The sequence below is a fragment of the Prionailurus bengalensis genome, chromosome C2, assembly GCF_016509475.1.
Source record: "Prionailurus bengalensis isolate Pbe53 chromosome C2, Fcat_Pben_1.1_paternal_pri, whole genome shotgun sequence".
NCBI lineage: Eukaryota > Metazoa > Chordata > Mammalia > Carnivora > Felidae > Prionailurus > Prionailurus bengalensis.
The window spans coordinates 80,490,356-80,508,547 of NC_057350.1; the positions used below are offsets into that span (position 1 = coordinate 80,490,356).

At 47.6% G+C, this 18,192-nt stretch overlaps 1 long non-coding RNA gene across 1 annotated transcript; it reads right to left on the reverse strand.

Moving 5' to 3' along the window:
* Window positions 1-3,982: 3,982 nt before the first annotated feature.
* On the reverse strand, window positions 3,983-8,935 carry LOC122491619. Its single transcript, XR_006299396.1, has 2 exons — window positions 6,753-8,935; window positions 3,983-6,289 (listed from the first exon to the last, which is right to left on the reverse strand). It is a non-coding gene; the product is annotated as an uncharacterized LOC122491619 (long non-coding RNA).
* Window positions 8,936-18,192: the final 9,257 nt, after the last annotated feature.

Genomic DNA, 18,192 nt, shown 5'->3' on the forward strand with positions numbered 1-18,192 from the left:
GATTCACCTTGCAATCTTGGAAAATTCCCTTGTTTTCTTTGTACCAGTCTTTCCATGAAACAAAGATGGCAAGGATAACTCATGATCCATACCTTACAGAGATGCATATAAATTAGTCGGACCCAGGCTGCAATGAACGTTCAACTCCCTGGAGTTAGCACAATCCACCACTGGTTCACAAAAGACATGTGAGTGTTACAAAGGAAGTTGCTTTGTAGTTGTCGGATGGAGGGACAGTTGTAGTCCATTAATGTGCTGAGTGACCCCGGATAAGTCCCTTGCCTTCCCTCAGCTCCAGCATACTCATCAGGTCCGGAGTGTCACTTCTTGCCCTAACAGTGTGACATTCCATCAGTTATTTCAATGTAGGACCCAATCGGAGGCTGACTGACTCTACTTCCCAATGACAGGGACCCACACCAACTTAGAATCACTCGCTAGAAAATCAAAAGCAAAACAGCCAATGAGAATGAAACTAAAGTAGAGAAGGCACATGGATTTCCTTTTAAGCATTGTGTTTCTGGTCTATAATCACAACTGTGCAAGGATACACTAAGTTCTCTCAACCTTGAATAAGATTGCCAATCAATGTTTCAGAAGTATCCGAGGTTTCCTGACTCCCTTCTTTCTCGGGGTAATCATCTTTCCACGGACTCAATCTATGGACATATATCGCCTATTGACAAGCAGTGTTGAAAAGTCAGGGGAAGTAGACCCAGGCCAGGAGGAGGACCAGGTTCTTGTCTTTATTTCATCTCACTCGCTGTCAGGATGAAATACAGCATGGCGGAGAGCTCTGAGCCCTGGCAAGAGCTGGGGGCCTGTCACTTGCTGGCTTTGCAAGCCTCGGCCTTGTCCCACTTTGAGCCTCCGTGTTCTTCTCTGGAAGAGAAAGGGGTTGGGTCAGATGCTCTTTAAAGCTCATTTTAGGGCTAACATTCTACTGCTTGGCTTACTTGAGTCTTCAGAGAAGAGTCCTGGAACCAAGCATCCTTAACCAGGCTTTGCCTCACAGCCCAGAGACGCCCATGTCATCTTCTTCTTCCGGGGCTCCAGCACAGAGACTGTGTTTAGTCCATTCATAACTGAAATTGGTTTCTTTGCAATGAGTATTTGCGTTCCAATAATTTTTTAAAAGCTTACAATAAAAAAAGCCAAAGGCATTCCTTGAGAAGCTGCCATTAAAAATGCATTAATGGTGGGGGCGCCTGGGTGGCTCAGTTGGCTAAACGTCTGACTTCGGCTCAGGTCATGATCTCACGGTTCATGAGTTCAAGCCCTGAGTTGGACTCTGTGCTGACCGCTCAAAGCCTGGAGCCTGTTTCAGATTCTGCGTCTCCCCCTCTGTCTGCCAACTGGTGCTCTCTTGCTCTCTCTCTCTCTCTCTTTCTCAAAATAAATAAACATTAAGAAATTTTTTTTAATGCATTAATGGTAGGGTGAGAGTGGAGGGGGGTTGGAAGAAGAGGAGGGCTGGGCTTTCCCTTGAAATTCTGCTATGCACAAGAGGCCATAACTCTGATCCCCCGGAACTGCTGAATTCACAATACCTTGTGAATGACATTGCCTCTCTGTAACCTCAGTTGAATATGTTCCCGCGAGGAATCCTTCATGTGTGAAGACAGGCACAAGTTGATACATTCACATGGACTTCTTGTAAAAATAAGCCTAATGAGTTCACCCTGATTTTAGAAGGCTTGGGGATTCAACTATGGATGAAAGAGTTAACATTTCACTGGCTTGAGCTTTGCAACAGGCAAGCCCCAGCGGAACCGTTTTGAGCAGCGGACATGCAAACAAAGATGGGCAAAGTTCTTCAGGCTCCGAAGCTTGTTTTGGAAAAGAACCGCAAAAGTTCGGATGGCTCTGCTGAATTTTATCTGATTAGTCAAGCTGAGGATGGGAGAACGCAGAGACACTTGTGGAGCCAACCGAATGTGAGGTGTGTTCTTGCTTTGCTGTCGCTTCCTTTGCTTTTAGGCTTATGTGTGTTTTGAGGAGCAATCTAGTCCACATGTTATGTGTCCCTTACACTTGAATGCATGGAGGTACTTGTTGGTAAGAGAGTGGTCCAGATGGCCAGGTGGCTGCTACATAGCAGGGAAATCCTCGAAGCAGAAATGCATCCAAAAGTGGAGATCAGTCGTTGCCCCAAGTACGGGCAGAGAATGAGGCAGGAAAACAGGGGCTGTGGGGAGGACAGGCCAGGCGACAGGACAGGACGTAGTCCTATGACCCCCATGTCGAGATTAGAGGGCAGTACAGAAAGCCCTGAGTTTGAAATTAGGAGACTGGGGCTTGAATCTCTTTAGCAACTGTAGCCTTAGTTTTCTCACCTGTAAAATGGACATTTTGACCCAGAATTCCTATTCCCGGTGGTTGTGTTTACAAACGTTTATGGTTCTTTCTGTGCTTGGCACAAAATAGGCACAAATAAATATTTACTATTTTTTTTATTGTTTAAGGGCAATGCAAATCTTAGTTCCTTTGTGTGTTCCCAAAACTGGTTCTCCCTGTCTGCCACCCACAAACCCTAATTGTCACCATCAGGGCAGCAAGAAGCACACGCTCTCTGGGAAACAATATAAACTGGCTCACGTATTTTTTTCACACCGAACAGCATGATTTCAAAACGCTCAAAAAAAAAAAAAAAAAAAAACAAAAAAACACCCAGAGCCAAAGTAAATTCTCTCTCCGCACCTCCCCCCTACTCCCCCCCCCCCCACACATGAACTTTTAAACCTTGGAAATCAGACAAGAGAGAGAGGGAAAAAAGAGAGAGGGAGAGAAAGCCCAGCCTCCCATTGCTTCACATTGTATATATATCGAGTTCACAAACACAAGGTGCACCGTCAGAAGGGCCTGGGGCAAAGTTTGTACTCTGCTTGAATTCTAACTTTTGTTTACCAAGGTAATAAACCGGTCCTCTGCTGCCCCAGGTGTAAAGCTATTATGAAAAGGCATATTTGTATTTCGCCCCACCTCAGATGTGCGGTATGTGGGGCATCCTGAGCCGTAAGAGCAGCCTGGATTTATTTACGGAGAGAGGCGCCCAAGCACGAGAGGAGCGACGTCAGACTGGGCAAGGCCGGGTCCCAGCCAAGCCCCGGCCACCTAGCCTTCCTCCTTCTGGTCACCCACCCGCCCCTTCCTGCACCCGCACTGGCACATAACCCAACCCGTAGGCGACCCTCCAGGGGCCTCTGCCATCTCTGGTTGGACAAGTTTTGTCTCTTCGGCATCTTGTCCTAGATTTTTCCAACCAAACCTTTCCTGACACATTTTGTAGAGCCCAGCCAGATCGGAGTGGATGAACACATCAGCTGCAGAAACTTCTTCCCCCTCCTTCGCCCTGGCTGTCACACCCCGATGGGTTATCTGTGGCCTGGGATGGCTGGGAGGAAACTTTCACCCAAATTTTCGACGGAGCTAAATGGCCTGGAACCCGCTGTAAATCGTCTACTGAAATCTTGGCACGGGAAGGAGGAAAGAATGTATGGAAAAGGGCAGACTTAGAACGCCAAGGCCATTAGCCTGGGCAAGTGGGAGAGCTGCTGAGGGCTTGCTGGGGTGCCGTTGCCTCCAGGCACGTCTGGCTGACCACCCAGAAATTTGCAGGAAGACACAGAGCAGTGGCAGCGGCCCCCACTAAACACAAGCTGTAGGGCACAGGCAATTCTCTTGGTCCTCGGTCCTTAGCTGGAACTGAGGGCCTCCCTTTTATCTTCCGGGAGCTAACTCCACTTTCTTTGGACCTGTGGGCTCCTATATATATCTCCTGAGCCCCTACTAAATGCAGAAGATGCAGCCAGGGTCTAGCACCTCGAGTCAGGACTCCATAACTATTTTGGAACAGTGAATTAATTCCAGCCTCCTCTCTTGAAAAAGCAAGATCTTGAGTAAGATAACGAACCCCTGTGAGCTCAGAGTGATTCATCTTCTGGAAAACGGGAATCATAATTGTAATTTTTTTTTTTTGGGGGGAGCTGGTATAAGGACCAAGTGGAGAGCCCTTTGTAAATGCTCAAGAGCTACATGAACGTTGGTAGCTACAGCAATGTTGAACTCCTCCTATGAGTCAAACTTCTAGACTGGGCTATGCCAGTCATGTCTGCCTCACGTTGCCTAGAAACTCAAAGCAACACATACCCATCTTGAGCATCTCCTAAGGTTTAGGTCCAGTGGAAGTCTTCAAAGGTATGGAGATAACATAAGACTTCCTTGTCCTCAGGGAACCGGGTGGGGAAGGAGTGAGGATAAGAAAAAGACACTGCACCCCTGAACTCAAAATTACCGAGTGTCTAAAATCCAGTCACTTAATAATAACTCTTGAGAACTATCGAGGGCCAATTATGGACCAGGCATTGAGAATTCTTATCACTGGAAATTGTTTCAGTTCAGGCAGGTTAATGTAATGACTCAGCCCCAAACACATTTATTTCTTGTTCTCTAACAGCGGCTACAACCCACAAGCGCAAGGTCCCAAGGTGAGACTTTCTGGCATGTGGAGCACAGAGCAAAGGCCAGTGTGGTGGGGATGCTGTGAGTGAAGGGGGGAACTGTAGAGAGTGAGAGCAGAGAAGTTAGGGAAGTGCCAGCTTATGGAGGGTCTCAGGAGTCACATAAAGAATTTGCATTTTAAACGATAATTATGCTTCGAGATTCGTGATGATCAATGCAGAAAGGAGGTGTCTTGGTCTTATTCATCTTCAAATCCATTAATTCACGGATTGCTCTTCCCCAGCTCCCCTCTGTACTACAGGAGGGCTGACCTCTGCATATCCCAAGGCCCTTCGCCAGCCAGCTTCTGTCTGGAAGCAGCCAACGGGAGGCCTGGACAGGAAATCAGAGGGCAGGAGAAAGGGAGAAAGCAAGGTATCTCTCTCCCTTTCTGCCTCAGGAGCATCTAAAGCAGGGCTCTGTCCCGTCCAGCTCCTGCTGGATAGGTGCACCGTGATCCAGCTTCCACCTGGCAACCTTGACCTCTGCACTCTGGCAATATGGCTTCTTCTCTATATCCCTCTAGTCCAGCCTAGTAGCAACCTCTGCTATTGCTAACAGCTGGACTGACTTTTTCACTTCTGCTATCACCTACATAGCCAGTGATCTGCATTGGATTCTCTGTGTTTAAACTCTTACAGTGGCTTCAGTTTCCCTGCAGGACTCTGATGACGGATACACGGTACAAACCACATGCTGTGGGAATGTTCCCTTGGCATCTGGTACCAGGCCTGGCACATGGCAAGTCCGCAGTGACTGTCTTGGTTTCCTATTGCTACATAACAACACAAATATTACAGTTCTAGAGGTCGGAAGTCCAAATAGACCTCCCTGGGTTAACACCAAGGAAGTTCTAGGGAAGAATCCAGTTTCTTGTCATTTCCAGATTTTTCTGCCTGTATTCCTTGGTTCATGGCCCCTTACTGCATCTTCATAGGTGGCAGTTGGAAAATCGAGTCTTTCTCCTGATGTCACTCTTCTGGGTCTGACACTTCTGCCTCCCTCCTCCCCATTTGGAGACCTTTGTGATAATATGGTGGCCACAATATTGTGGATAGTCTCTCTATTTTTGAGACTACTGTGGAGAGTCTATTTTTTAAGGTCTGCTGATCAGCAAGATGTATTCCATCTGCGACTTTAGCCACCCCTCCCCACCCCCACCGCCCGCCTCTTGCCATGTAATATAGCATAGTCACAGGGTCTGGTTATTAGGGTGATGGTGTCTTTGGGGAGCCATTACTCTGCCTGCTGCAGCAATTAAGCAAAGTCAGAGCATGGGGAGGGAAGTTATGGAGGCTTGCTAAAGGGGACAGAAGCTGGGTGCCTTAGACCTCATGCAGTGAGAACTTAAGGCCCACGCACTGAATTAAACACAGAGACCGCAGAGCTCCGGGGAGAACATTTGGGTCCTCTGGTTCAGAGGGCATCTCCAGAGATGCTTGAAGCATGGCTCGTTGTTGGAAACCCCTCAGTGTGCTCTTGCCTGTCACGCTTGGGATGCGATGCTGGGACGCAGCCATTGTTCGTCTCTCACCCAGGATGGCACGTAGGTTTCTTGTTTTCCCAGAGAAAGGTTCATTTCGGAGAGGGGAGTGGGTGAAGGCAAACTGTTGGCTGCAGCACGTGAGGCCCAGCAGTTCCAATTCGGGGACAACTGGAGTTGATGCAGGCGTTCCATCCAAATGTAATCAAACGCCTCCTGTTGCCAGACGACGTGTTATTCAGTGGGGGGTTGGCGGGGGGCGTGTTGTGAATCGGAGATGCCTTCTGTAACTTTCTCAGATGGGTTCTGGGAGGAGAGGAAGGAGAGCAGAGAGAAATTCACTTCACTGGTAAATAAACTTCCAAACTGTAGCCCGATTCCTGAAAAACTCTGGAAACTGCCTACGGGGAAGAAGATCCACAATGAGGTGGTGGGCGTGCTTGCTCAGAGTGGGAGGATTTGTGACAACGTAAGCCCATGGGGCAGCACACAGCACCAGATCTCAAGGAAAATCCGGGGAGCCGCTGCCCCACTCCCCTGCGTGTGGGGTGGGGAGGTGAGCTTGCAGGGGACAAAGTTTGGGTAAGTATAGAACGGCTTCCTCTATTTTGAGCTAGATTTTGTGGAAATGACTTTCTTTCAACTGCTTCACTGGAACTAGAATTCCCCCACCCACTCTTCCCACACCTCGAAGCCCAGCACCCTCGGGCAGAACAAAGTGTGAGGGAAGTCCTTGCCAGGTCTGGTCTGGGGAGGAGGAGAGGCCTACCTTTCAGGACGCGGGCCTGGCGTTCAACCCAACACACACAGACTCTGATTTCAAGTTCTCCGTTTCTTAGGCCACCATGGGCTCCTGGCAACATCTCAGGAAATCTTTGGGACAGGGGCCTGTTGAAGGATTGTATCTCGGTTGAGTACCTCCAACCACATTTGTCAGCTAAGAATAGTCTTTGGGAAGAGTGGCACTATCTGCTTCCGGTTGTGTAACTGACATAGAGGCGGTAACATTTTATCATTTATCAGCACAGACACGCTACATTAGGGACATACTTCGTACTTACAGACAATTTTTGGTTTCTGAGGACCTCGAAGGATTGAGGACTGACTATTAACCCACCCAAAACAACTGTTCAGAGGTAGGCAGAGGACTCCTCGGGAAGGATCTATGAGGGACCTGGGAGAAAACGGTGGGCAGAAGGCAGGAGTAGGAGAGAGCCTTTTCACTCCCGGCTCTTTGTGACTTTTGAGCTTTGTACTTTCTGCGTGTGTTATTTATTCAAAAAGAATAAATAAAACATACTGTGAGACACACAGGATCAGCCTGATCTCAGCTGTGTCAAATCAGACAGGTGCAAGAGAACTGTCATGAAATTTCATAGTACTGTGACTGTTTCTCTTCCCTGTACCTTTGGATCTTTTCTACATCTTCCTCAATGAACAGTAACAACAGGGCTTTTCAATGATTTCCACATGCCACCACTACGCCACATAATCTATGGATCGGGCTCAAGCTGATAAGATAGGCGCCACCCATATGCCTTTTCCATTTTCCATTGCTTTCCAGTTGGCCAGAGAGCGGGCTACGTTTCTAGGTCTGATTCGTGGATCCCTTGTTGTTCACTCGGTCATAGCGAAACATCGTGCGCACATCACCCTTCGTGACGGCTGGGTTTCGGTTCAGGTAACCTCCCTGTTATCACTGTGATCTCTGCCGCCATTCAGCACCATCACCGCTATCAGCCAGCTTCTCAGATCAGTGGAACAGGCATGCTTCAGCACTTGCAACCCTCGGCCATGTGCCATGGCGGGTGCGGAGGTGACACTTAGCTGTTTCCTCCCCCTAAGGTAGTCCGCCTGGGAAGAGAGAGTGTGTGTGGAGTTAGCTTTGATTGGAACCATAACGTGGTGAGGGCTTTGAGAGGCCCCACGGTGCGTCCGACTGTGGGGCAGGAGAAGGAGGGAACGCGTTGCTGCAGGGGCGAAACGTGCCTTCGTTGTGTCCGTCTCTCTCTGGTCTTTACTGCAGTCTGCAGTGTGTCACGTCCTCGCCTCGGTCCTTTTTCTTGCCTAGTGTGGCCCAGTGAGCTCCACAGCGCGATAGAGTTATGAACAAAGTGCTATGCAGCTCGGAGGAAGCTGAGATGAACTCCATTCTGGAGGCAGAATTTATAGAACAGCTAGCATTTGAGCAGACTCAAGGGACTGATGCCATTTAGGTAGCAGAGACACAAGGAGGAGCGACTTAATAGAAAGAGTAGGGCAAAGGGGTGTGGGGATGCTGTGTGGGGGTGCACTTGTCCGAACCTTAGATTCCACATCTGCAATGGGAGATTGCAGCACGTCATGTAGCATGTCGAATGTACCGCTAGCATTTGCCCAGCACCCACTGGGTGCCCCCAGCCATGCAGCTAGCGGAGAGTAGAGGAGGAACACACACTCGGGGCTCAACAGGGAATGCCCTTAGCCACTATTCTGCACCACCCTCAAAGGATGAAGAAGTGGTCCGTAAACCAAAGCATTTACAAGCGGAGTTGTATCATCCCTTCCAACTTGGACCCTAGAGGTCTCTGATCCGAAATTCAAGATCATTTCTGAGGCAATTAGGCATCCTGGACAGCCATCGGCCTGTTGACCTGGCACTCTGGCTGCTTTGGGAGGATGCTGCTCTAGGCGTGAGCTTTCCCACAGCTGGAGAGGACCGTCAAACCCTGGACCAGGCGTGATTTGGCTTTGGCGAGACGCATTGGGAGGGCTGTCCGCTCTTGGCCTGATTGTGACTGGAGCTCCCGCTCTGAGGAACCAGCTACCGCTCAGAGGGCCCTCTTGGCCCTGAAGTTCTTAGTTGCTGAAGACACAAGTCACCTGGGCATCTTCCACGTTGGTAGCCTGGTTGAAGAAGGAACAAGCGTGGGCCCAGTTACTTCTGGGTATGTGAACGGCCAGATGGCGCATTCTCACCGGGGCCTGATAGCATGCTATCTTTTTTGAGAAGGTCTTTCATTTTTACCAGACAAATGCTAACTCATGGCCCGGTAGAAATCAAGCCTGGAAGCTATGGCAGTATTCCTTGAGAATTGCTCTCCATTATTTGTTTTCACTACCGCTGTGGTGGTGCCTGCAAGGTTACCATTACTGCTTTGGACAGAAAAGTTATCCAGGAAGAAAGTGATTTTTCGGTGCTTCCTCAGTTAAAAAAAACATCTTTAGAACGACATACATACTTGTCTTGTGCTTTTAGCCCACAGAGCTTTCACGTGCATTACGTTTAGTCCTCTGAACCCCCTTTTCCGTGGTGTGGAGAGGTGGGGAGGTTAGTGGAAGATTCATAGAGGAGAGGTATCATTTCCTTGGAACCCATTAGGACACTGAGACTCAGAGAAGTTAAGCAGTTTGTTGGAAGTCACACAGGCAGTCAGTGATAATGCAGAAACACAGATGCCAAGTTCCTGCTTCCAGACTACACGCGCTTTTGACTTTCCTTAGGTCCCAGGGACACCCCATCCCTAGGTTCTTAGGAGCGAAGGGGCTCCTGGGTGGCTCAATCAGTTGAGCATCCACCTTGGGCTCAGGTCATGATCTCAGGGCTCGTGAGTTCGAGCCCCGCGTCGGGCTCTGTGCTGACAGCTCAGAGCCTGGAGCCTGCACTCTGTTTCTCTCTCTTTCTCTCTCTCAAAATAATAAATAAACACTAAATTTTTTTTTTTAAGAAGTGGAGGGAGGCTCTGTGTCTGCTCTCCACACCCTCCCACTCCATCCCCAGCTACATTATTCTAAGGACTCCATCAGTTTGAGTTGGGAATGCAACTCAGGGGCTACGGTTCCCAACAGAGGATCATTTTGCCTGCAAGGAACGGTTGGCAGTGTCTGTAGACGTTTTGGGGTTGCCACTGCTGGGGAGAGGGAAGTGCATGCTACTGGCATCAGTGAGTAGAGATCAGAGACAATGCAAACCATCCTACAATGCACAGGACAGCCTCTATAGCAAAGAAGTATTAAGCCCCAAATGTTAACTGTGCCAAGGTCGGTAAGCCTTGGGTTAGAGTAAAGGCAAAAACCCTCAATTCCCAGATTCCCAAGTACATGGAGAACTTTCCAGAAATGTCTCTTTTTTTAAATTTTTTTTAATATTTATTTATTTTTGAGACAGAGAGAGACAGAGCATGGATGGGGAAGGGGCAAAGAGAGACGGAGACACAGAATCTGAAGTGGGCTCCAGGCTCCGAGCTGTCAGCACAGAGCCCCACGCAGGGCTCAAACTCACGGACCGTGAGATCATGACCTGAGCCGAAGTCGGATGCTTAACCGACTGAGCCACCCAGGCGCCCCGAGAAATGTCTCCTTTTAAAAAACAACTCCAGGTGTTTGCATGTTTTTTCCTCCTATGATAATGAAGATCTGCCAAATATGTCAGAACTGAAAGAGGAAACTGAGGCCCAGACGGCCCAGGATCACCCAGCTACTACGTGGCGGAAAAGAAACAGGCTCATCCGGCCCCAAGTCGAATGCATTTTCTACTTGATCATGCTAAATTCCCCACTCAGTAGCTCCGCTTTAAGCCATTTTCTGACTCACTGATTCAACAAATGTTGTGATCTGAATGTGCTCACAGACACAGACCTGCCCACAGCTTATTCTAATAGAAAACAGTACAATGTGGGAAGAACCTCATAGACTCTGCCTCAGTTCCCTTTGTGTCTTCAGACCCAGGCCCCTTGCACAGCTGTTGGGTGGAGGGGCTTTTCCTCTCTCCTTAGGAGACAGAAGGTCAAAGCTGGAAATGAAACTGACATGCCACCCCAGGCGTCAGGTTTCCCTGCAGGAGGCACATTACTGAAAATACCTAAGTTTCTTGGAACTGAAACATTTTTTTCATATTTGATTTTTCATAGCTCGTTCTGTCGCTTTAATGTTTGTTTTTTACTCAGTCAGTCAGTGAAACTGGGTTGGTCAGTGAAATTTCTAGTGCCTGGAGGTTTCACTTTCAGGGTCTGAAAGCTTGGGTTTAGACTTCTCAAGCCTTCACAAAGGCCCTTAAGGTTTGTGGCATTCTAGCCAAGAGTGAGTGTCAAATGATATGAACACAGAACGCTTGGATAGTATTTATTGATACAAAATATTTGGTTAATTGATACAAAATATTAAACTGATACAAAATATGTATTCAACGCGTGTTCTGTATGAGACTCTGCCAAGGGCAGTAGAAGTATAGCCCCAAGCACGACGACCGGGACATTTCCTTCCCTCAGTTGCCTATAGTCTGGTGGGGGAAGTGAGTCCGTATGTAGCTCACATCTTTTCCCCTCAAACACCCTTTATTCACTTTTATCAGGGAGTTAACGCAAATCTTATTCTCTTACTAGAATGCTCTTACTTTTTTTTTTTCTTTGTCAACCTTCTATTCAGTCTTCAAGGGCAGTATCAGATGCCAACTCATTAAAAAAAAAAAAAAAGAGAGAGAGAACTCCCAGAAATCTCCCTAGGGAATCGGGATATGCTGGTTAAGTATACCTTCCACTTCTCCTTTAAATGGCTATAAAACCCGTGGGCACTTATTGTGCCCCCTTGTAGAGAGGCAGTGTAGGCTGGTTGTTGTGAGGTGCCTGTGTCCAAATCTAAATTGTATTACGTACCTGCGGATGCCTTGGGCAGGTTACTCAGCATCTCTCTGAGCCCAGTTTCCTGGTCTGTTGTGAGGATGAAATGTCATAGAGCCTGTGCGGTACCCGGCATGTGACGACTACTCAGTACAGAGTGAGCCTCAGTACAGTACGGTACAGGCTGTGTGATCTGTGCTACAAAGGATCCCAACACCCATGGGACGTGGGCACCTCTTCCCAGGAGCTCATAACGTAGGAAGTACCCAGGAAGGTTCACAAAAATCTCTGCAGAAGATGGGCCACCCATGCGTTAGAGCATTTGCTGTAAGGAATATTTGAAAGGTAAAAATTAATTCTGAATGAGTAGGCCTGATTATCTGCAGCTTCTTGGAAAAAGCAGAATTTCAACTAGGCCTTAAGCAGAGGATAGGCGAATCCCTGGAGGCAGGGAAGCAAGGGAGAGAAAGGGTATTGGGTATTCTCAGAAGAGGGACTGGCTTACCCAAAGGCAGTGAATGTGAAAGTACTGGGTGTGGTCAAGCTACCGTGTGTCGCTAACAGAGAATATTCTAGAGATCAGGTAGGAGGAGGGGATTTGGGATTGGGATAGGACCCAATATGGGCTGATTAGCAGAGTCAATTGGAAAGATAGATCCAGACCCTAAAGGGCTTTAAATACCCAACATCAAGGTTTAGACTTCCCCCTGAAGGCAAAAGAGAGCCACCCAAGGTTTGTGACTTAGAAGGACCGCTTGAGTTGACTAGATCCCTGCCATCAGGAGCTCAGTCTGGTTAAGAAGAGAGAGTAGAGAATGAATGATAAAAGGATTTGATGACTGGGATGCTAGAAGCAAAAAAAAGCGCTGTGTGATGCATGGAAGAGGGAACAACTGGGAAGGAAGCCCTTACCAGAAGAAACAAAGAAATCTAACCCTCTGAGCACTCCTCCACCATGGCAGCCGGGCATCATATTGTCCTCAACCTTTGATTTTGTCTGCCTTCCTCTCCTGATTGTGAGCTCCTTAAGGGTTCAGATACAGTGTCTACATTCAACAAACTTTCAAAAGATGTTGATTAAAATGAAAGATTGGAGATAACTATAAGCACAGAATGTAGAGTGGCTTGGGAAGGAAGAGTCTGAAGGCTGGGAAATCACTTAGGAAGTCTTGGAGAAGCTCAAGTGAGAGCTGGGGAGGCTGGAAGAGGATCAGCAGAGCGGGCATGGAAAGAATGGGATGGTCCAGAGAGACACAGAGAAAGAATAAACACTTGGGACTGGTTGGAGGTGAAGTGGATGAGAGAGTAAGAGGGTCAGAATTTATACAAGATATTGACTCCGGGTGCTTGGAAGGGGGATGATGCCATCAGTCTACCAACCCAAAGCAGAAGACTTGAATTGCATGGCCATAGCACAAGTAGGAATCAAGTAGGTATTTATGGAAAGGATGGATGGATGGATAGATGGATGGATGGATGGGCCTTCAACACTAATTAGGGAATTATGGACTCCTTTATTCCTGGAGCTAAAGGGGAGCTTACATATCATTCTATATATGAGTGAAATGAGGTAAGATGGGAGAAGTGACTGCTTTTGATCACATAGCTACTAGGTGATAAATTTAGGGCATGGAATTAAATCTCTGGATGCCTAGGCTAGTGTTCTTTCCAGTATGTTATATGGTTATTTTCTTCAATTCTTAAAAAGAATTTCAGAGGAAATGGTATGCATGAATATCATATACCACTTGTAATTTTTTTTTTAAACTAAAAGCTACATTGGAATTTCATTTCCGTTTCGCTGATTAAAATAGGAATTCTGAAAGTCATACATATTGATTGAAGAGTCCTCAGCTTTGGGGCCAAATCCTCCCAGTGGCTGTTACCTTCTATAATCCCATTTCCCCAGACATTGGTCTCTGGCCCATCCCAGATGCACAACTTGTAGCTTAAGAATGGGGAACATGCCTTGGTGAGTGTCTGCAGCAGAGGGGCCATTTGGAGGGAAGGCTTGAGAATACCGTTATCTCTTTGCAAAGGTGAAATGGACTTTTAGATAAATAGCCACATGGTGATTTAATCAACCAACATGAAGCATTGGCTCTAAAGCAAAGGGACTGGCTTCCTCAAACCACGCCCAAAACCAGTTCCGTTACTTTTCCCCACTTTGTATGTATTGAGTGCCTCATGCGTGCCTCCTTAGCCCACTAGCTGTCATGGTGGAAGACATGATCGAAGAAGTTTAAGATATGATTCCTCCTTAAAGGGGCCGCATCCTAATTGAGGAGAGGAGACTCATATGGGAAAAAAAAAATCACATGGTAATTTATGGTGTAACAATAAGTGCCTCTTTCTTGGTAACTTGCAGGCATTAAGCAACTAATAGAGAGAGTCTCAAACTCAGAAGTTTATCCCTTCAAATTCCCTTTAGGTATTTAAGCGTGACCACCGCATCCCGGCCCATAGGTGGTCACCATCTGACGTCAGAGAACGTACCTCTTGTCCTCCAGGGACAGTGTTATGGTGGACAATGAATCAGCTAATCACATTTCGTGTGAAGAGGTAGGCACAGTGCTGGGGACACAGAAAGAAGGGGCATTTCATCCAGTCTGGGCAGAGCCACCTGGAGCCTCCTTGCCTCTGTTCTCTCTCCTCTCCGGTTCTCTTCCACACCGAACCTGCTGTTAAAGCTTCTGATAAATCGCCATCGTGGCAGTATGCTTCAATGATAGCAACAACCGGCATTTAGTGAGCACCTACACTGTGCCGGGCACTGTTCCTTAATATTTCACACGCATTTCCTTGCATGGTGACGTCAGACCCGAAATCTCGGCGTCAGCATTGCCGATACCTATGCGTGTATTATTAGACAGCTGCCAGTTCTCCCTGTGGCATCTCTTCACCCACCAAGCAACGAGGCAGTTCCAGGGCAGGAGAGCGAGTGCGGAAGAGGCACTACTCCATTCAGCGGTTTGTTGGAGTGTCAACTTAGTACAACCTTTTTTTTTTTAAGAGGAATGAGGTAATTCTTAGTAAGATGTAAAATGTGCGGGCTCTGACTTAGCAACCTGACCTCTAGGAGTCCATCCTATGGACATAACGGCAAGAGTACAGAAGGGTTCACGTGCAAGGATGTTTGCAGAGGCATCACTTGTAAAGGCAAAAAGGTTGCATCATCCTAAATGTCTATGAACATGAAAAATAGTTGAAAACTTGTGGTATATCTAGTCTGCGGACGAGACCGCGTATGAGGTATGAAGTTGGAAACTTTTTCACAATATATTTTTAAATACAAAACAGATCAATATGTAAAGCATAATTTCTCTTCTATAAATACGTGTGTGAGTATATGTATATATATACACACACGTACATATATATGTAGAAGGAGATATATTTGATTTAACTGAGGAAAATATCTTGACTGATAAATGTTAACAGACGAAATGAGGAAACTTTCACTTCGTTATGTAATTTAAAAAAAAAAAACTGCCTGAGAGAAATTTTAACTTTTTGGTGCCTTTAGAACTTTTCAAGTTTAAACGAACACCTGCCTACCGAGGAAGCAGGATAGAAGGCTCTAATGTTCTCTGATACATACCAGTGCCTGGAGGAGGCCCAGCAGGGCCAGTGGACTATGCCAGGGGCCATCTGGAGGGGTGGATGAGGACTTGAGATAGGAGGGAAGGCTCCGAAGAAGACAGAAGACCGGCCACCACACGAGGTAAAGCAGTCAGTATCTTAAGAGGAGAGGAACAGCGTACGTAGGTCAAAAAGATTTGAGTTGCTGTCACATCCTCTTCCTCTACTTCATACACATACACATACAAAGCTAAAAATAAAAATACAGTGAGGGGCTCCCAGCTGGCTCAACCGGTTGAGCATCCGACTTCAGCTCAGGTCACGATCTCACAGCTCGTGAGTTCGAGCCCCGCGCGGGGCTCTGTACTGACAGCTTGGGGCCTGGAGCCTGCTTTGGATTCTGGGTCTCCCTCTCTCTCTCTCTGCCCCTAACCCACTGGCATCCTGTCTCTGTCTGTCTCAAAAATAAATAAACATTAAAAAGAAATACAATGAGAAAAAGATTTGTATCACCTCCAAGCTCCCTCCTGACTAACTGTCTCTGTGCCTTTATGTTTGTCTGTCCTTATCTGGGCCCGCTTGCATCCCAGCCTTATTTCCTCCAGGCCTGCGTGTCAGCTCCCATTGATCTTCCCGATGAGCCTGAAGCACAGATATACCACCTTTCCACTCTTACCGGTGCTTCTCACGACCTAGGATCCCTCCACTTTCTCTGCCTGCCCGGCAATCCTACCCAACCTTTGACGCTGTGCTCAAATGTGCCCTTCCTGGAAAACTTGCTTGTCCTTAAAATGGAATCAGTCACGCCCCCCTCCCCCCCACAGCTAAGATCTGTGGGAACATTCTGCTCCAGAAGCCTCTTGTTCCACTCACAAATATGCTCCAGGATCATTCCATCCGTTGGATGTAGCGGGCCCTGCTGGCCCCCAGAGGGGCCTCAAAGTCAGTTCAGATTCCCAGTGGCCGGTTTCCCCAGGCCAAGGGGCATGGCCGACCTGGGTGCGGGGCTGGGCCTGGCAGATTGGGGATAGCTGGGCCGGTGGAGGTGACATCGGCACGGGGAGAGGGTTTTTCTGAGTTCAAGGCTGATTCTTCCCTGCAGCTGACGGCCCTTTAATGGCTAGTGGTCACGTGAGAGCCCTTGGTCTGGCCTGGCTGGGCACTGAGAACTGAGAGTGCCAGGCTTGGCACAGGAGAGCCCCACCCAGGTTAATTGATCTGTCCTGTCCTCCCACAGGCCTTGGGCAAGAGTCAGCACATTTTCCTCTGTGTACAGATCGTCCCTGTGCCAGGCTCACAAAAGAAAGTCTCCTGAGCTGAGCAGGTCGGGCCTGCATTCAGCTGCCCGTACCTTGTGTGTGTACCCACACTCCCTCACTGCTTCCCCGCTTCTCTTTCCTTCCTCCAATTTGTCTCTCATTTCCAATTTAGTTCTGATTTTCTCTCTGGATGTCTGTGCCTGTCTGTTTTCCTCTTTTTCTCCTTTCCTGCCTCTCTCCCTCCTTCTTTCCTTCCTTCCTTCTTTCCTTCCCTCCTTCCTTCCTCCTTTCCTTCCTTCCCTCCTCTCTCCCTCCTTTCCTTTCCTTTCCTTTCCTTTCCTTTCCTTCCTTCCTTCCTTCCCTCCCTCCTTCCTTCCTCCCTTCCTTCCTACTTCCTTCCCTCCTTCCATTCCCTCCTTGATTTGTTCTCTTTTTTACATCTCTGTCTCTCATTCCCCCACCTTCAAGGCCAGGCTCTTTCTCTCTCCCCTGTCCAAAAGGACTTCCTCTCGCTCCCTATCCCCATGCCAATTCTTCTTTCAACAACTGTTGAGAAGCCTCCCCCTTGCTCTCCTGCCTGCACTGTTGGACAGAAGTCAAATAACTCTTTGTATTATCTCCCCCTCCTTCTCCTCGTCCAAGCTCTGAGCAAAGAGGCCATACAGTCTCCCACTCTATCCAAAATTGTTTCAGGTACCACGCCTGCACTGAACCCTTGCCAGCATCCCGTTCCAAAGTCCAGGTTGACCAATGTTGATGCACAGAAAACACTCAGGCTCCTGGCCAAAGCCAGTGGGGGGTTGGTTCTGGTATTCCCTCATGCTGAGACTGGCAAACCCAAGTTTAGGAGTCAAGTTCTTGCTTTTTCACCCCATCCCATAAGCCTGGGCAGGATCCCTCTTGTATACTCTGATCACACATGAGTGGTTATGGCTGAGCACTGAGTTTACAACCATAGAGACATAAGGGGGATCCAATGCATCCAAGACAGATCTTCCCATTCTCTGACCTTTCCTTGTTCCCCGTTAAGGAGAAAATGGAGGCCACCACTAAGCCTATCATCACTCAAGGGGGCTTCTAGGACACAATCTGGATACAGAAGAAGTGCCTGTTTATTCAATAAACAACTGAGCAGAATTTCTGGGCTTGGATATCGGGATACTAAAGATGTTCCCAGTTCTCAAATAGCTATAGCTTAACAGAGGAGATGGGCCTGTACACAAGGAACTTAGACAAGCTTGAGGTAATTGCTAAGGAAAGTATGGATGAGGTATTGGAATATAGACTGACTGGCAGATGGGAAGATACACAAGAAGGAGATATTTAAGCTCTTACATTTTGAAAAAAAAAAAAGTAGATGCAAGCTGGTCAGTGGGGACTAGTATTAATCACAAGGGGAAAAAACTTGGGAAAAGAAAATATGAAAAACTTGGGAAAAGAAAATATGAAAAAAATGAGTGAAGCCCTAACAAAAACGAATGGTCAAAGATTTAGTCCACTCCCTGCCTTCCCTCCACTACAAAACTCTACTGATATTTGTATCTGAAGTGGATGTAAATTCGTCAACCCCTCAACCCCGATTCCAGGTCAGGCGTCCCAAAGCTAGAGGAAGAAAGGCAAGGCAGAAAGAGGATGCAGACCCAAGAGGTTGAATCACGGTTGTCTTTACCATTACCATGCCACTCTGCACAAATGCTTTCTCCTTTAGCCCTTAATTATTCCAAGGTCCCACCAACTTCAAGTGTGATGGTCATTTCTCAGATGGAGAGCAGTT